Below are 20855 nucleotides of genomic sequence, written 5' to 3' on the forward strand. Positions count from 1 at the left end.
ATTAAACCATCAAAGATAATCCTAAGCAAAGCAAACTTCTATGTTTACTCCCTTGGCTTTTGCATAAAAACAGGACTGTTTGTTTGCCCCATGCAGAAGTAAATGCTTTTGGTTTTCACCTTTTACTTTTATAGTGAAGAATGCATAACTACTTTCGGATTGACATTGCCTTCAAATTGCAAGTTCTGTGCTTCTGTGATCTAGAAATACAACAACCTTCAGTGTACAGAGCTGTTAAATGCTGGTCACAGACCTTAGAGAAGTGGAAAATGTGCGGTCTCTCCTAGTTTATACAAAGAGGTCAGATTATAACACCAAATGCTTTTGTGGGAAGAAGAATGCCATAACCTGTATGTTCAGGCTCTTATGTCACCTATGGCATGTTGCTAAAGCCTAACACCAGCTCTACATAATCATGTGACATTGTTTTCAGACTACAACTCCATGATTGACACCAGTCATAAAGCAGATGTGTCAAAGCAGCAGATATATTTATTTGGAGGAGGAACAGGTATGTCATTGTTATGTTATTTCTCTTAACCCTGAAATTCTGGTTAACTTGTTTCCAATCTCTCTCAATAATTCTATGTCCAACAAAGGAAGAAATTATAGTTAAAGAAAATTCAGAGAGAAAAGAAAAGGAGACATAAATGGACAGATGCTGTTAGTGTAGAAAACCACTGAGAGAATACTCTGCAGAAGTATTAACAATTCTGAATTTCAAGTGTTTTTGGTAATAAAGAAGCATTTCTCTTTGACAAGTTAGACAGGGAATTGGGCCCCACTGTCTCTATTATTTGTTGCCATGTATATGTATGGATGCAGTCGAAGGGCCACATACAAGATATTGTAAGTTCATGGGCCCTTCTCATAGTGGGTGTAATTCTTTTAAAAGAGTGTGAATTTGCTGCTTCTCTAGTCAATGAGAAAGATGATCACCAATGGGTGCTAAGTAAAAGTGTGGGCAAAACCCATGTGAATTCTGCAGGCTAAATCACATTTTCACACCTTATTTAAATAACTTCCAAGATCCACCTCGTTGATTCTAATGCCTACAACTAAACTCTAAGCAAATAGAATAAAAACAGTATTTAACAGAGCTGTTGTATGAGGGGTAAAAGTCATCATCAGTCCAGAAAAAAAAGAAACATGAAACCTCACCCTACAAGGATAGATTTCTTTCAAAGGTCAGCTACGATGGTGCATGCAGAACTTGTTTGTCATATCCATTATCTCCATCAAGGGAGTGTGGTTTTGGCCATATTTGTATGATTAAGGCGCTAATAAATCACCTTGCGGTGGCTGACCTCTGAATTAGAACTGCTTGATCGTTCCTGTCAGAGTCAGTGGTTTGCAAAAAGCAGCCGCGTATATGCAGTCAATGCAACACGCCATATTTATTGGGAACTTGGACTACAGGGTGTTAAATAAAAACTTGTCTAACTACTAAACTCGTAAATTTGTAATTTATTCATAAATGAAGATTTTAATTTATAGTGTATTTGTTCTCAATAAATTGTCCCACAGACATAGGACTCTATGTATAACAGAAATTTCAATTATTTTTCAATTGATTTGCCTTAAAGTACTTTTCTCCAGCATGAGAAATTTTGGCACTATATTCATAAGAGATCTTTAAAATATGATATTACAAACACCTTGACATCCTAGTTGCTTATCGACTTAAATGAAATGAACTGCTAATATTTAGAAACTCAATATTCATTTCTAAATATGAAACTAAATTGGAAACTACAAAGAACAAGTTTCTAGTCAAAACTAGCCCTTTAGTTTTTCATATTCATAAAAATGAGAGTTACATGCTTTGCTCCATAGAAATACAGTTTTGAAACTAGACCCAAATTCTACTCATGCAATTTATATAACATCACACAACTTCATGTACCTCATCAGGAAAACAAGACTTACATCTTTCTCATAGGATTGTTTTGAGGACTGGATAGGAAATTGCATGTAAAGGAACCAAATGATAATGAGCGCTCATCTGATACTTTTAAATCTCTCTCTTTCTACTCTTAACTTTCCAACCTGTAAGAACAGATAGAAGCCAAGGGATTTATTTTTATCTGGACAGGGGCAGCCTTATAACCTAAGTCCCCTTTACTTCTTGAATCTACTCATCATCTCTTCAAATTCTCTTACAATATACATTGCCACAGACCAACTTAACAAACATTTCTGCTTTTCGTAGCGCTGAGACATCAACTTAATATCAAAGAAAGACCAAAAGTGTATCAGGAATTAAGGCAGAAGTTTCCAAAGAGCAGCAGGTGTGACATCGAAGCAGAGACACACATACGGATGGCCCAAGACATTTGCTGGGCACAAGACTTTTGAAAGTCTAATCACTTAGCCTCTCTGAGCCCCACCTCTAAAACTACATTAATAACACCCACTTCACAATGCTGTTGGAAAGACCAAATGAGAGAATGTGTAAACGTCTGCAACAGTGGCTGGTCTGATTTGAACCTCAAGTTGTACCCATATAAAAATATTTTGCTTCGAAATTGTGCCCAGATCAAAATGTATTGGCACACATTACATTAAAGTTGTAAATGTGATTTATACTATATTCATGCTTTTGTAGATGTATACATATCATCTTCTTAGGCAATCCTGATACAAGAGATATAGAAATCCTCTTTGAAAGCTTCTTCCAATCTGCCAAGAATTTGATCCATCATTTTGTGATCAAGATAAGGCCTCATTCTGCATCACCAGCTACCAACGCACAAGTAAGAATCACATAAACTACTGATGCTTCATCATATACTATATTCGGGGTATAACCTTCTTTACTTTCATAGAGTACAAGAGAATAAAAACAGATCTGACCACTGAGAATGGTCTGTTTTGAGCAGCCTTCTCTCTTTGAAACAAACATCTCATGATTAATTCTTTCTAGAAGACTGCCACGAAGTTTGATGTTACTCTCACATTGCTTCTTGGAATATGTCTAAGTCATGTAACTATCACTATGGTCTGGTCTTCAAAATACTTGTGTCTGTCTTCACCGATTGTACCAGCCCAAAGCCAATGCCAACTGAAGTTAGTTTCCTATGTGCAGGGTTAAGAGTCAAAATAGTTAACGCTCAGTATGGCACAAGGTGGCAACCATTCAGAGGTGACATGGACCCAGCACCCAAGCCGGGTTCTAGAGACCCCACTGCTCTGCCTCCAGCTACTGAGTTCTGGGAAGATAAGCAGGGGAAGGATCAGGATGACCACTCAGGAAGCTCAAGACAGCAGCTATTAACCAAAAACTAAGGACTAATTTCTCTATCTTAACCACTAGTAAGGACGTAGAGTACCTCCTTCTAAATATGTACCCTGATGGATGGAAAGTCAGAGAAATAGAAGAGCCCGGGCTGTAAGAAGCTGCCTAAAACTCCCAACTTTAAAGCACTTATAAGGGCAGAATCATGAGAGTCTTGAAATCTCTATTTAAATGCAAATTGGGAGAGAAACTCCTCAAAGCATCAGAACTTATTATCACATTGGTACTTATTAGCTGAAGACCAGCCAGTGGACACTATAAAAAGTAGAGCAGAGCCCTGGGAGGCAGGAGAGGCTCTGGCCTAGAAGTTCTAGAAGTTTGCAAACCTGAGAAAAACAGAGATGGTGGAAAGATTCTGAGGTTGCCTGGAGTCCTGAGGAGGACAGAGAATATAGTCAATGCTGTCTAGCTGACCCACATACCCCTTCTATCCAAATGGTTTATATAAGGTTGTACTTAAAAAATTCAACCACAGTACACAGGCTGATGCCATTTCTAGTTTGGTTTTTGACCCTCATTGTTCTAATTCAATGCTGCCAAATGTTCTCCCACTTTTTTTTTTTTTAAGACATATTGATCAACAGTTATTTAAAGTAGGGCTTTTAATAACCAAAACCTCTTACTGAATTTTAGATTCCTTATAAGCAACCCATCATACCATTTGTTCTAAAGATGTTTGAGGAAGTGGCTCAACTGAACTCTTATGAAATAACCACAGATGGTTAAGAAAAAAGATGAATTGCCCAGACTTGCAGAGCCATATAAATGAATCGCTGTTAACAAAAGGTACTTTTTCAAAAATTCAGCAAACTATCTTAAAAAATGGATTAGATGGTTTTGTAACCTTCTTTGAACAAACTTCAAATTTGCACAGTGAATAGAAGAGTAAAGGGATCTCTGTAGCTCAGTAAAGCTTATGAGCATTGTGATCTTTGTAAATATATATCTGACAATGAAAATAATGTTATTTTAGAATCACTCCATGAACAAGGTTTTGTATACCAGTAGGACAGTTTTTAAGCTAATTAAATTCAGTTGTATTGGAAAACTTATTCTTCCTGGATTTTCAATGCATTTGAGTCTAACATCTATTACAAATTCTGTAATATTGATTGCTTTTTTAATGGAAATATCGATCCCACCACATAGGTGTCATTATTTCTTCCAGCTGAAAAATGTAAAATCTCAGATCTACATGTTGCCTAACAGCCACAGTATACATGGATGGAAATATGGTATCTCTTGTTAAAAAGCAATTTATGTGTGTGAGAGGTGGAGGGGAAGATAGAGGATTAAAAACAAAATAATCTTTAATATAGTATTAATGTACTTTTTTTGGTTTTTAGTTTCCTACCTCAATGACTGATGAAAGGGCCAAATACAACATTCCAGAAGAACCAATTGCTGATGAATGGAGAAGAAAGGGGCAAGAAGCCCAGAGTTAATTCCAAAAAGCAGGAAAAAAAAAAACAATTTAAGAAAATCAGCCCAAAAATTGGGATCTTTTCACAATTCTAGATAAAACGAACAGGAAAGCTGAATGTTGCATGCAACTTGGACATTGGCACGTGTGCAGCCAATAGACTGAGTAGCAACAATCACCCTAGAGAAATTTGGAAGGCTGGATATTGGGGTGAAGGGGGGGGGGTGGGCATATGAAAAAACATGGAGGATCAGGTTCTTTCCAAATGAGCATTCTTAAATTTTGATGAAATACTATTGACCAATTTGGAGCCTGGCTTTTTGGGTTCAGACCACCTGCAATGATCTTGAGAAAGTCACTTAAGATCCCTCAAATGTAAAATGGGAATAAGGAGAGGACCTACCCCATAGGGTGGTTGTTAAGGATTACAAGAGTAAATATGCATAAGCTCTTAGAGCCATCCCTGGCAAATATTTGATGCTGTAAATTTTTTTACTAACAAAATGGAATAAAATATTTATGAGATGTATATGTAAATAGGGGTTAATTTCATGTGACCCATTCACATAAACACCTCTTGACACTTTCCATAAGCCATATGCCTTCCTCCAGCCCTGATTTTAATTTAGTATGGGAGTTCAGAAGGTCAAAGGTCACAGTCTTCTGAATCCCCAGAACTTTGCCCGTCTATGCCTCCAACCTTTCAAGCAAGCAATAGGAACAGTTGAGCAGGAAATTTGATTAAATTAAGGTCCTGCCATTACTTCCTCATGCTTATTTTCAGAATGGTTTAATTAAAGTTTCTGACATGAAGAGAGCTATTTCTGTTCATCTATTCAGAGTTGGTTATGGAGAAAAAACTGAAATAGGCTGTTTCAGTCCATTTGTAACATATAGCTGTACAATTAAGCTGGAAGGGTTCAAAGAAAGTCTATATAATTTTTCCTCTTATAGAGGTATTTGTTAGAGAACAAATTGAGGTCTCAGATGAAATAATGTTGAGACAAACCAGTCAAAGAACATAGTAGCTTCAAATGTTCGATGTGGACTCGACATTTGAAATTTTAATAATGTCCCTATTTTATTAGCAATTCATTCTAAAAAGCTACAGAATGATCAAACTGAACTAATTAATGCACTACTTTTTTATTATTACTTATTTCTGCTGATATGCTTAAGTATTCCTATAGATTAGAAATAAATATGCATTATTTTTTAATAGCTAAAATGACAGACACTAAATAATTATCTGCAAAGGATCTGAATGCTCCAGTTAATTGTTTTATCCATACTGGGAAATGGATACTATATATCAGAAAATGTCTACGAGCCACTCAAGCTTTCTGAAAGGAGCTGAAAGAAGCATGGATAAGAATTCTAAACAGTTTTTCTCTCAGACCTCAAAGAATCCCATCAGGTCACAGAACTTGTATGTCTCTTCCCTCATCCTGAAGCCAGAAATGGCTACGGAACCATTTATTTAGTCTGCAATGCGACAACTCGATTTGTCAGCTGGCCTGAGCAGGTGAACGATGGCAGGACATGTCGGTCACCTGGAGGGTGGCAGCTGCTGTGAGTGCTGAAGAGGCCCAAGTCGGGAGGGGCCACCTCACACTGTGCTGCCAGGAAGCAGCTTCCTCTCGCCCACACGGGTATGCATTCAGCCTCTGCACACCTGGGCCAGGGCTTTGGGCACCATCCATTATGCCAGTGATCACACAAGTCTCCAGCTTCCTGGGGAGCTAAGGTGAGGAATGCTTAATTGCACTGCAAAATAGCTTTTGCAGGAACAGATGTAGCCTTTCACATTCTGGTGACTTTGGGGAGGGAGTGGAAAGAGGAGGGAGGAAGAGGGATCAAAAAGGAGAAGGAGACGGATGGGGCAGCAAAACTACAAAACCTACTAGACCTTTGTCTCACTTTTCACCTATCTCTATCCTAGACAAGTGGTATCTAGAGAATAAAGAAATGGCCTACGTGTAGGAATGTGGTTGTCATTTGAACAAATGTTCTTTACTAAATTCAGTCACAATTAAGATAGCATATACTTTTTTAGAACTTTAAGATATAACTGACATTCTATAATATGCATATAAATAAAATGTACAATTCGATAATTTTGTTACATGCACAGACCATGGCCTATCACCACGATCAAGATAATGAACATATCCATCACCCCCAAGTGTCCTCAGGCCCCTTGGTAATCCCTCCTTCCCCCTCTTCCCACTTCCAAGCAAAGATGACCTGCTTCCAGTCACTAAAGGCTAATCTGCATTATCTAGAATTTTATATAAATGAACTTGTATGTACTTTTTTTCAAGCTTTGAAGGTAGCATACTTTTTAAATTATATTTTCTATTTAGCTTTTTAAATGTTATTTTATTATGGTAAAAATACTTAAAACTTTAAGTGGATGGATCTCATTAAAGTATACAATACAGTATTGTTGACTGTAAGTAGCACAATGTTGTAGAGCAGATCGCTAGAACTTATTTAGCTGGATTAACTGAAACTTCATGTTCATTGATTAGTGACTCCCCATTTCCCCCTCCCTTAGCCCCTGGCAACCAACATTCCACTATTTGATTCTATGAATTAGACTATTTTAAATGCTTCATTTAAGTGGAATCATGCAATATTTGTCTTTCTGTGATTGGCTTATTTCACTTAGCAAATGTCCTCAAGGTTGGCCCATTTTGTCATATCTTGTAAAATCTCTTTTTTAAAACTAATAGGTATTTCATTGTATGTATATACCACGTTTTCTTTATTCATTCATCTATCAATGGACATTTAGGTTGTTTCCACATTCTCACTATTGTGAATAATGCTGCAATAAATATGAGAGGGCTAATGAGATACTGATCTCAATCTTTTTAGACAAATTGTTCGTAAGTGGGATTGCTAAATCATATGATAATTTTAATTTTTTGATGAACCTCCTTACTGTTTTCCATAGCAGCGGCACCATTTTGCATTCCAACAGTATGCAAGGGTTCCAGTTTCTCCACATGCTCACCAACACTTGCATTTTGCTTCTTTAATAATAGCTGACAGGTATGAAGTGATATCTCATTGTGGTTTCGATCTCTAATTCCCTCATTACTGATCTTGAGCATATTTTCATATACCTATTAGCCATCAGTGTGTCTTCAGAGAAATATCTATCCCAGTCCTTAGCCCATTTTTTCCCCCTTAATTCTCCCCTCACCCCCCACCCCGCCCCACCACACTTCCACCCCTGATCTATGGATGTTGCTATCTCCCTTTAAGAACTGGATCTCTGAAGGCGGGGCGTCTCCTCCCACACACTTGCAGGGGGCACCCGGGGCCTGGTACCCTCGGTACACTCGGTGGGGCTGGTGCACCCGAGGCATGTTCTGTGGCAATCCTGGGGCATGAACCCAGTACCTTCTACATGTAAAGCAGACATGCTAACCACTACACTACAAAGCCATCCCCCCTTCGCCCATTTTAAATCAAATAACCAGGGGTTTTTTGTTGCCATAGAATTTTAGAATTTCCTCTCACAGACTCTTAAGTTCCATCTTACTCCATCTTTCTTTATTTGTCTTGTCTTTAAAGTTTTTAATTCTAACATTCACCAGCGAATACGAAAGTATTTTTAACCCATTCACACATACCAGAGCTTTACACTGACCATGTATTATAATCAGTGTGATGTCCTGATAAGGCTAATATAAATGTCGCCTGTCCCAGGCTACTAAAAGCCCCCTTTCTCACACAGGAACCTCAGTGGTTCCTGGTCATGACAGCAGAGTATGCTATCACAGGAGATGAGCAACAGAGGTATGTACCCTTGATGCTGAAGACCACCTATTTAGCACACCTACCTGAATCCATCTTGGAAAAATTTCAAACACTGTGCCTGTCATTTTACCATTAGAATTTCATTCCTTTGGACTTGAAGGAACCCACTTACTCAAAATGCACATAGATTTTGAGACTACTCTTTCTTAATCTGTTTGGGCTGCTATAACAAAATATCAAAACTGTATGGCTTATCACCAGCAGAAACTTATTTCTCACAGTTCTAAAAGTTAGGAAGTCTAAAGATCAAAATGCTAGCAAATTCAGTACCTGGTGAGGGCCTGCTTTCTGGTTCACTGTGTCCTCACATGGTTGGATCTCTCTCACAGTCTCTTACAAGAGCACCAATCCCATTCATGAGGTCTATGTCCCTGTGTATGTCCTTGTGACCTAATCACCTCTCAAAGACCCATTTGCAAATATTGTTACATTGGGGATTAAATTTCAACACATGAATTTGGAGAGGACACAAACTTTCAATTTATAGCAACTCTGTCCTGAACTTTTCAGTTAACCAGTTAAAACTGAGATGAGACAACTGTGAAAAGGCAACTGGGAAAAGAACACAGGTTAGAGATGAGGAGACTGTTAGAGGAAGTTAGGAGTCTCCTGTCCCTGGTTCCAGAGCCGGTTCCAGCAGTTGTCTTTGAAATGCTAGTGCTGTTATTTATATCTGCTAATTGAGAATGATCTACAGCTGGATGGCCCAGGAGACCGGGCCTGCACCTCTCCCCCGACTCCGCTGCCCACACCAAATTCCTCTGGAGGCAGAAAACCCATTGGAGCTCCCTGTTGTTCCCCAGCAATGAAGTCAGCTCTCCTGAACTGATTATAACTTTCAAGAAGAGAAGCAACCCAATTCTAAAGAAGACGTTTATCGTGAAACCTAAATGAAACAACATGTTAACTGTGTGGGTGCAGCCACAGTTCTGCAAACATAGAAATTCTTGCCACCACAAAACCATGAATTTAAAATTGTCATTTTGACTCTTTTAGAAGAAAAATCATTACTCACCAAAAACAATCCCACTCCCAAAGAGGAATATCTATGCCTAAATAAAGTGCATGAAGGAAGAGTCAATTTAGAAAGAAGGGTGGGGATTGAAGAGGACAGCCTTGCGACCTTGGAAATAAGAGCAACAGTGTGGCCTTGAGTACAGGGCGTCAGTTTTTCCTCCTGTAATGCAAGAGGGTCAGGCTAGAAGACCCCTCCCTTCTTTCCCAGCATCAATATTCAGCAAGGCACAAGAAAAAGCATGAAAAGGGAAAGCAACAGAATGATTGGACCAATAAGATACAGGCTGACCAATGAATATTTGGAGAGTTAAAAAATTTAAAAAATAAACCTCAAGATCAAAGCAAACATAGAGCAGCCAGATTAGAAAGTGACAATGAGGCAGCAATCCAAAATGTCACAGATAAACCATTCACCTGAGTCGCTCTGACCCATCTACCAATAAATTTAGCAGGATGGTTTCAAGAGCAGAGCTACTTTTAAACCAGTACCTCCACTCCAAACAGCAAAACAATTCCCTCTGACCGTTCCCTTTATAGTGAAGGGTTACAGCCGTAAAGCCGCCAGCTCCGCAGCATGACTAGCATATAGACTGTAAGGTCGCTGGCCTGTTAAATACATTCTGTAGTCTCCCTGAAAACAAGGCAGACCGCAGGGGTTGGTGTGTGGTCAAAGCACTCGGGTCAGACACCAGGGTCACATTCACTCTGACACTTCCTGCTGGCAGTTGAAGTCAGTAATGTTTAATGGTTAGGAAGATTTTCTCTGCTTTTATTCTTAATTTTTAAAGAAATCTGACTATCCTGAGTTTTTTTTTTCCCCCAGAACAAAAAGAATAAATATTGCTAACATGAGTAAGGAATGGTTTTCAAACCTAAGCATGCATCAAAACTACCTGGAGGGCTTTTTAAAACCCAAATTGCTGGGCCCCACCTTCAGAGTGTCTAATTCAGTAGGACTGGGGTGGGCCCCAAGAATTTCAGAACTGATGCTGTTGATCTTAGTAACACCCTTCGAGAATGACTATTCTAAATAACCTCCTTTCCTTGGTTTGGATAAATTAGATCCTTAACCAACAATAGTTAACATTTATTGAGGGCTTACTATGTGCTAGACACTAAGGGCTAAGTGATTTACGTGCAAGAATCATTTTATTTAATACCTATAACAGTTCTTTGAGGTATTGTTTGTTATATTTTACAAGTGAGCAAATTGAAGCTTAAGGAGGTTATGAAGAGAATAGCAGGTAAAAACGCCAAGTCCTGTGGCTATCTCTAAGCAAACTGAGGGAGCAGGTAGGATAATGATTGGTTCTGCATTTGAGATCTAAAAATCCCACTGAGCAAAGGGGAGATGAAAGAGACTAGGGAAAACAGTAGTCCATGTGAAAAGTGCCTATTTTCAGTGGCAATGAGTTTAATAGATTCAAAAAGCCACCCAAAAAGCCAGAGTCATTTCTAGCTGCATTCCCAGTACCTAGGATAGGGGTCTCAAATCCTACAGCTTTTGGGACCAGATAGGTGGTGGTGGTATTATTGCTGCTATTGGTATTGATAATATTGTTAGTTTTCATATTATCACCACAATCAGATATCTGGTTGTCTCTGGATGATACCACTTTCCATGCAGCCTTCTTATGGTTTGGGATTGTTTGCTTCAAAAAAATTTTTTTCTCTTATATTCCATGTGTCTCAGGGACTAGAGTTATGGTATGTGTATTACAGTAAGGAATGGTAGGAACTTAACACAACAGAAGTTTCTTTCTTGCTCATGTTAAGTCCAACCTAGTGATCAAGAGCAGCAAGCATTCAGGAACCCAGTATCCTCCCATTCAGTGACTCACCATCCCCAGGGTCCTGGGAGTCTTCCAAGGATGCCCTGTGTCCAATGAGTAGACAATAGAAGAGTGACAGTGGAGCAACACACATGGAAGGTTTTATGGGACAGGCTTAGAAATACTGAGTATCATTTCCATCTTCATTCTGTGGCTAGAACTATTTCACATGACCACACTTAATGACAAAAAAAGCTAAGAAATGTAGCTTGTGCACGCAGGAAGAAGCACTAATGAATGGGATCAGTGCATATCTAAGCAGTTTTTGCCACTGTAGATCTTCCAGATGACTTGTCATCCTTCTTCCTTTACTCCAACACACCTGAAGTCCTTAGTTTCGGACTTTCTCACTACCCCTACAGACCCCGCGGGAGCTCTCCTTCATTCACCAATGAATTCAGCACCTAGTTTACTGTCTTCATCTCTACTTCTAGACCATTCTAAATGCCTTCAATATCTCCATGGATGAACTGCTCAACATTTTGGCTTCTCTGACCCCTGACCTCCTCACCTCTAGAAAGCTTTTTCTTTCCAGCTCACCTCTATCTCCCACTCACTCCCATAATAGCTGAACCACTTCCAAAAATTTCAAGTTTCTACTTACTGACCACCAATTTCTATCCTTCTGATGCACTCAATTATTCCTATTTCAAGATTTCTTCATCAAATCTTGAGCGTCTCCAACAATATTAATCATTCTCACCCCTTACCACTTACCACTCTTTTGATTACTTATCTCAGGTCTAAATACTCACTTCCTTTAAAATACTATTATTTTCCTGACCCACATCCATTATAATCGCCTGCAGAACTCCAAACCTAGCTAAACTCAACTAGCTGCCTATCCCATGCTTGCACTCAGACAGCTAAACATGTTCTTCGCAAATACTCTACTTCTGGAAAAATGCTTTAATTACATTTTCACATCCCCCAATCCCCTTGAAGTTAGGCTAGGCCAAGAATTAGCAAACTACAAGAGCCCATATGAGCCAAATCCAACTCAATTCCTGTTTGCGTAAATAACGTTTTATTGGAACACAACCACATTGAGTTAACGAAGTGTCTACAGTGCTTTTTTTGGTAATTTTTTTATTGTATTTTACAAAAGTATTGGTCCATCACAGATTTGGGACGAACAACTTCCTCCCAACCCATGACCACTTTCATGCTACAGTGGCAGAGTGGAGTAGTTATGACAGACCATATGTCTACAAAGCATAAAATATTTACTCTATGGCTCTTCACCAAAAATAATTTACTAACTCCTCATTTAGACTATGTTTAGTGTCACCTGAGTTTTAAGGGCCATAAAAAGTGTCATGCATTTTAAAAGTCTTTATTAAAGTTGGTAATTTTAAAATGCTTAAATTAAAGCTATAATATTCAATTATCTGTAAAAATAATTGATGATGAAGCTCTTCATGCCACAATATGACTGAGGTGTGTTTACATATGCTAATTCTACCTTTTTTTTTTTTTTTTACCATATTTTAAATCATCATCCCATGAGAACTTATAATAGCTCTGTAATGCTGGTTTGGTTTAATGATAAGAGAAAGGAACTGAGGCATGGAGATTAATGACAACCCATCAAATAACTCCCCAGGCTGAGACAAAACCCCGTTTTCTGGCTCCTAGCTAGCCAATATTGTCTCATTCAGCATTGCTGTCTCTTCGAGGGAGAAAGTTCCAACCCTCAAGGAAACACTGGGTACTCTGTCCCCATCATCACTCCCACTACAAGGCTCTATACCCAGAAAATGCTGACTCCTAGACAGAAGCTGGCATAGTAACTCCTGGCACACTGCCAGGGCCTGGGGTAAATGCCTACACAAAACATCAAGGTAGAGACATCGCCAAATACAATCCCAGCATCATTTTTCCTTATGGGAAAGTAAAATAACTGTCAAGGGAAAAAAAATCACTGCCTTCTCTGAATAGACTTCTTATGAACTATGAAAATGAAAGTGAAATGTTTTGTCAGTTTGCCTAGCTTCCCGAGTCCTCATCATACAGTCTCATATACACCTTCATCCAAAGCAGGATGAAAGCTGACCTTTCGGTGTATTTATGCTTTACCTAGTACAACTTCAGCTTAAGACTTCTAATTGCTTTGAAAGTTAGCAATAGAACTGGGATTATGTGACTGTTTAACAAACATAGATCTTATGCTGAGAGATGAAAAAAAAAAAAAAATGATCGTGCATGACTTCTGTGGAAGGTCATTCAACCACAGCTAAATCTAGCCTCAGAGCCAGCCAGCCAGCCATCCAGCCTTGCCAAACACCCATCATGGCTCCTACCTTCTAAAATGAACAGTGCTCACAGTTCCTCCCAGGTCCACAATCCATAGAGACTCACCTGGCCAAGCGTGATGCTCTGCATCTTTCAGCTCACTAATCCAAATCCTGCATTCATATACGTTGCATGCATTTGAGACACTTCAGGGAAAGTCTCCACCTGTGGAAATCAATAAACAGATGATTCTTAACCCCATGTCGCTTTCTCATTATGACAAATGCACAATCTGAGCCCAGCTCCCCACAAGCCAGCCACAGATCTCCCAGACTGTCTCCCCAGCAGCATTTGCCCCTGTACCCTTTCTTCCTCAAGCCCCAATCCCTTCATCACTAACACTAACCTGCCCTTCAGGATGACATGGAAATATCAATTTATCCTGAAAGTGGATTCCCCAAGGCTATGCTAGATTATGCATACAATGTGTTCCTAAAACAACTTCTAAGGAACTAAATATTCACTTCCTAGGAGAACTTCCTATTGCAACTTGCAAATGGAATAGATTTACATTAAATCCTGACTCCAAATCAAAATCAAAATACACTAATTCTATGAAAACTGAAACTTAGTTACTTCACTTGTCTTTCTGTCCATCCTATCAAGGAGACTAAGCTCTTTGAAAGCAGGAGTTGAGTCTTATTTTTAGTAGTAGCTCCAGCCCTAGCACAAGCACTGACAGCTAAGGGTCACTCAATACCAGTTTAATTAATATTGTTAGATTGTAGAGGGTCTAGAGTTTGTACTGTCTTTGTGCAATTGTAGCTGAAGGTCACATGCCATGTGACCAAAATGCAATACTAGACAGTGTAGATTTAACCTAAACTGATCATCCAGGCCAGAAGTTCAATGTACAATACTTTATCTTAAAGGTTAATAGCTCAGCAATTATATTTAAAATTCTACCAAAACATGTGTTGACAACTTTTCAGGACTTTTGGCATTGTGTGATTTTTTGAATACAGGACAGAGCTGAAAATAGAGCACTTTTTGTACTGCAGGCCTAGACTCAAAGCCACCTGCACTGGCTATCTGGCAATGCTGTCTGGCAGTTCTAATTGCTGTATTCATGCAGAACCTAAGAGGACAGGGGCATGCCAAGCTTGAGAGTGACCAAGCCCAGGTCACGAAGAAGCTCACAGGCCTGTCTGCAAACAGAAACGGGAACTCCTGGTGGTGGCGTGTCAGGGCTCTTTACTAAAATGCACTCTATTTCTGAGATGTTTTCTGTCAATAGCCTTGATAGGACATGACCTTCGCCCTTGAAGAAGTGAGTTTTGTAGGAGCACCACTTAACATGAAAAACCTAAAGTGTCAGGTTCAGTAATATGTATCTCATAAACGGGCACATCTTATAAGTGAGCATTACTATTTAAGCCACAGATTAAACATTAATAACAATGCGTAAATGAGACCCAGAGGAAGACGCACTAGCTAGACTGTCCCTTAAAAAAGACACATTCCTATTTTCCATGTATTCATTTTTTTCTTTTTTAATAAGATCTCGAATCCCCCTAAGCACAGACAATTATAGTAAGTCTAAAAAAAGAAAGAAAGAATTATTGCACACATCCTTCATGAAATGCAGGAGAGTTTCTGACTTGTTTGTATCATGTTATTACTGGTCTACTTTAATAAGATTTCAGTCTGATCTAATTCAAAAGCTACATTGTACCTTCTCTTTCTATATCTTCACTTGTCCCTTTAATGACTAGGAGTTAGAAAACATGCCAGAAAAGGGATCTTTAAATAATCCAAGTGTTACTTATTACTTCAAGTGGTTAACAGGTTCTTTAATAAAACTGGGCAGTTTTAGTTCTCTTGACACTCCCAGAAAACAATCATCCAGGGCAAAAAGTCACCTTTTTCATTATTAACACTAAACATTTTTGAGATGCTATAGGGGGAAAAAAAAAAATACTAGAATTGAATACGTTCCTGAAAATATTTAGAATCCTTGCAAGCATATGTTACACATGTTATAGGTAAAACTCCTTCTGGGTCATGTCTCTAGTGATAAATTAGTGGCGTCTTATGCTTAAGCATGTGCATTGAAGGCAGGCTAGTACAATGACCTCCGTGGAACTTTCAATCAAATCTTGCACAGAACCAAACCTCCAGAGGTGATCTTATTTCTTCCCAAGGAACAGAGGCAGCTCTGTTTCATTTAGTACCTCCATCTCAGACAATAGACAGAAAAACCACATAATCAAAAAAAAAATTTAAGGCCCTACCAATCCAAAAAAAAAGAAAAAAAAAATGGAAGTAGGTAATTAAAGATTAAAAATACCCTGAAATCTTAATGTGCCAGTATAAACATGCCTCGGGATACCATAGCAACATTCTCTTCTTTTTTAATGAAATTGATTAATTAGCCTGTGAGCCTGCAAAATGTCAGAGCAAGAGGATTGAGAATGCCTCTCTCCACAGCTAACACCTTACCTCATCTCCTTCCTGAGCTTGTCAATCAAAACACTAGAGGTTGATCTGTGGAAGAAATCTCCAACTATAGCTCTGTTTTAAATGCATGAGGAAAGTGGAGACTTCGATAGCATGCATTCCAAATCAGCTCTGAAGATCCAGAGATGAGGGTGTCTCAGATATATAAGCTCAAACGAAACAAACCCCATTTCTCTGGGGCACCAGTGGAAGGAGAGAAATGACGAAGGAAGTAGTTTTGCAACTTGAATCAGCTAGAAACAAATAAATGTATGTGTGGGTCTGTATGACAAAGCTATCTAGTAAAGAGATCATTTCCACAACTCACACATGGAAATTTCATGTTGTAGTCATATCTCGTGTGTATATATGTAAAGATTAGATGCAAATATATTAGCATATTTTTACATACACTATAAATCTCTAGGTGTTACTAGGCAGAGGAACAAAATGAAATGAGAGACTTTCCTGCTCCTTTAGGGCAAGGGAGCAGAAGCAAGGACTATCTTTGCTACAAGACCAAACCAAGTCAAACTGAGTATAGACAAATTGCCTGCCACCTGTCTTACTGTCCCACTCACATAAACAGACACCTTCACACACATACCTCTCTGCTTCATGAGAACCAGAAATTCCTATCATTAGATCAGGGTTGTTCAACCTCAAAACTGTTTTCATTTGGATCCAGATAATTCTTTGGTGCTTGAGGCATTCTGTGCATTGTAGGATATTTAGCAGATTCCTATGAGTGTCTCTACCCATTAGATTCCAGTAACATCCCTCAGTTGTGACAACCAAAATTATCTCCAGACAGTGCCAAATGTACCTGGGTTGGGGGAGAGGAGGCATAAGGGGCAAAATCCCCCTCCATTGAGAATCACTCCATTAGAGTAATCAGTGAAAAAGAGAAAAACAAGTAGAGAGTTATCCCATATGGCAATCAAGGAAGGCCACCCAAATGAGAACAAGCAGAGACTATTTATTCAGAGCTTGCTATAGCAAGGGAGTCAGCCACCATCACTCATGACTGTCAGAGATTCAAAGTTAGACAGGGGAGTGGAAAGCCTTTATAGTGAAAAAAAGAGAAGTTTCAGGAATGCTCTGGTTGGAGGATGCTGGTCTGGGGAAACTGGAGGCAGGGTATCTTATGTGATTGGTTTGGGAAGCACATCTGGCTTTCTCTGTTGGCCCTGAGTAGGAAGTGAAGGCAAAAAATTGCAAAGCTAGTAGTCACCAAACAAACCAATTTCCAGCATTGGGCCCTAAGTACCCACCACAGTACCTGGAGGCATTTTTATTAGTTTCCCTTTGCTGCTTTACAAATTGCCAATCGGTGGCTTAAAACAGTACAACTCTATTATCTAACAGTTCTGTGGGTTAGATATCTGATTCATGTTTTAGTTGGCTGTAATCGAGGTGTCAGCTGGCCTAGTATTGCATTTTGGTCGTATAGCATGCGACCTTCAGCTACAATTGCACATACAGTACAAACTGCAGACCGTCTCTAATCTAATAGTATCCCTTAAATGTCAGTGCTTGTGCTAGGGGCTAGAGCTACTACTAAAAATAAGACACAGTTACTGCTTTCAAAGAGCTCCTTCTAAAGACTCTAGGGAAGAATCCATTTTCTTACCTTTTCCAGCTTCTTGAGGCTGCTCACATTCTTTGACTCACAGCCCCTCCTCGATCTTCAAAGCTCGCGACATTGAATCACTTTGCTCGTTCTTTTGTACAGTAAGTCTTCATGTAATACCCCTCAGGGGGTTCTGCAACTATAAGTGAAATGACGTAGAGAAGCCAATTTTACCATTAGCTAACTGATATAAACAAAAGGTAAGTTCCTATGGCATCTCATCAACATTATAACAAAACAATGTTGAAAGAAAGGACATTATTCGGGGACCTGCTGTAGCTACATCTCCCTCTGACTCTCCTCTCCCATCTCTCTCATCTGATTTTAAGCACTCTTGTGATTACATTGGGCCCACCTGGACTATCTAAACTACTCTCCTTATTGTAAGGTCAGCCCTTTAGAACCCTTAGTTTTCTGATTGATTGATTGATTGTTTATAAATTAATTCCATTCAAAATCTAATTCCCCTTCTCCATCTAGCGTAATATGTTCATAGGTTCCAGTGACGAGGACATGGACATCTTTGGGGTCCATTATTATTTCTAGCAAAGTGTGGTCGCTGGACTAGCAATATCAGCATCACCTGGGAACCTCTTAGAAATGCAAATTCCGAAAACCTGCTCCAGACCTACTGAAGCAGAAGCTCTGAAGGTGAGTCTCAGCAACCTGTGTTTTAACAAGCCCTCCAGGTGATGCACATTCACGTTTGAGAAACATCAATCTACATTCTGTATCTTCTTTCTTCACTCTATAAGTATGTGGTCACTATGTGAGGCCTTTGCAGACTACAACGATTAAATTCCTTAGAAATACACTATTTACCAGAGTCATCTTTCCAAAATGTAAATTATATCACTCCTCTACAATAATCCTTAAACACAGCTCTCCCCAGTCCTGTCTGGATAAAGTCCACACTCCTCAGGATGGCATAAAAGCTTCTTTGTCCTCTCACCTCTGTGAGTTTCTCAGCCTCATCTCCTTTATCTCCCTCAAACTCACTAAGCTTCTTGCGGTTCTGGGTCTTTTACGTCTTTGATGCTTCTCACGTCCCATTCCCTTCCCCTGGAAAGTTAAACCTCTTTGTCTGGCAAACTCTGCCTCCTCCAAGAATCTGCTCTGACCACCACAGGAAGTTGGGGGTTGCATCTTCTGTGGCTTGCAGTCTCTTGTACAAGCCTCTACATAGCAATTTCATGGGAATGATATCACATGTCTGTCTCTCTCCCCAGACTCTGAAACTTTCATGTGTCAGCATGTGATAACCTAGAACAAAGCAGAGAGCCAGAATATGGGAGAGTCTCTGTGAATGTTAACTGTGTGAGCAAATAACATTTAATGAAATATTATTCTAGTCAAATACCTGATGATGTCCTAAAAGCAACTACCATCATATAACTGTGTCCAGAAAAAGATTTCCTTAAGTAGATTAATATTCAAGTGACTCTAAAAATCTTCAATGAGAACAAATTCCTCAAGGGCATGGAAATATTATTGAAATCTTCCCACATCCCAAACCTATTTCTTCACACTTCCTACTACTCCCCGCTGAATAACAATCTGGAACCCAATCGAAAAGTCATGAAACAACTAATTGGATATGGGTCAGCTTGACAAAAGGGTTCCACAGTTCCCCGTTAGTCGTGTACTCCACACAAGCAACCCCAACCTGGTCTGGTGGGATGGGGAGGGAGAGGGAGGAGTCCTCAATTGCTACAGAAGGAATGCCTAGCCTACACAGACACCAAGGACACTAGCTATTCCACTGCAGAGACACTGAAAAGGTTCCTCTTATAGGAGGGTGTAGAGAGGAGAGTAGGGGAGGTGGCAGAGTGGGAAGTAGCTGCAGGATTTTAACTCAGGCCTCTAAAGCAGTATTTTTCAGGTTGTGGATGACAACTAATTAGTGAGACATTTAACAATTTATTGAGACTACAGTCTGCACTGTCTTTCATAAAACAGAGCATTTTCATAGAATAGAGTATTTTAAAAAGTAGAATAGAATAGGATAGAATAGACCAAAGTGCACAACACATAGAAAGGGTTAAGTATTGTTTCAGTGGTTCACACTCCAAAAATGTGTACAGTTGTGACATAAAGTACTTTTCTTATTATAACTCATTGTCAACACAGTTTGAACAACACTGCTCAAAAATATGGAGCGATGCTGGAAACTTCTCATGAATGGCCCCTTTCTCCTCAGCTGGAAGCGATTCCACTCTGAAATCATTGCCTACTTTTCACAGTATAGTTGGCACTTGAGACCTGGCTCATGTGACTCAAGGTGATTTCACATATGTGTCCAAGCTTCTCATAGGACTCTAGACACTCTGTGGACCAAGATAGGTTTCATTCCACTTCACAGTTTTCTCCCACCCTGGCCCAGAGTCTGACGCACAAAATAGGCTCTTAATGAATATTGGTTGGTTGGCTGGATCTTACAAACTATCAACTTTATTAAGATCAGGTTAAAAAAAAAAAAAAAAGAAAAGAAAGAAAAGAAAGAAAAAAGAAATCAATGACCCCCTTAAGAACAGTCCGAATACCAGATGTCCCTTTGACAACTGAACCACAATACAAAGAAATGCACTATGCCCCTACTAGCAAGAGACAAGAATGGAGCCTCAATCAGGCATTGACAAAAAAAAAAAAAAATTAAATCCAAGTCAACCTGTTGTCACTCTGCTTAGAAATCTTTGCTCTTTCCCAGCCATCAAAATTGAGCGAGACATTGCAGCGGATACAGTCAGTTTCTGTTTATTATCAATGTTTTACAGCAGCAAGCATTCATAACACATCTTATATTTGTAAGCTTCGGTTTTAGATCATTCTCTGATCTATATTCTCTGATATACAATAGAGCCAATAAGATTTGAGAATATCTGTGGTATCCTGCCTTTGTTAGTAAAAGAATTTCAAAGACAGAGAAAAAAAAATCAAAATATGAACCTATTTAAGTATTCAGCATCCATGTGTAATTGTTCAATTATCCTGCCACTTCGTGATATATCTGACATGAGGCATTACAATAAAACCAGAAATAAATGCTACACAGAAAACCATAAAATGAGAAGAACCACCAAAATA

The 20855-nt window shown here is 39.1% G+C and overlaps 1 long non-coding RNA gene across 9 annotated transcripts in view; it reads right to left on the reverse strand.

The window, feature by feature from the left end:
• LOC107501373 overlaps positions 1-20855 on the reverse strand; it is a 257563-nt gene that overhangs the window by 104536 nt on the left and 132172 nt on the right. For 8 of the 9 annotated variants that reach the window (XR_001594744.2, XR_001594739.2, XR_001594743.2 and 5 more), the window contains 2 exons: positions 17772-17910; positions 13766-13864 (listed from right to left, as the gene is read on the reverse strand). This is a non-coding gene — a long non-coding RNA (uncharacterized LOC107501373). Of the gene's footprint in view, positions 1-13765; positions 13865-17771; positions 17911-18723; positions 19035-20855 lie in introns of all 9 variants that reach the window. The other variant, XR_001594736.2, reaches the window with a different exon arrangement.

The sequence above is a fragment of the Rousettus aegyptiacus genome, unplaced genomic scaffold, assembly GCF_014176215.1.
Source record: "Rousettus aegyptiacus isolate mRouAeg1 unplaced genomic scaffold, mRouAeg1.p scaffold_m13_p_7, whole genome shotgun sequence".
Lineage (NCBI taxonomy): Eukaryota > Metazoa > Chordata > Mammalia > Chiroptera > Pteropodidae > Rousettus > Rousettus aegyptiacus.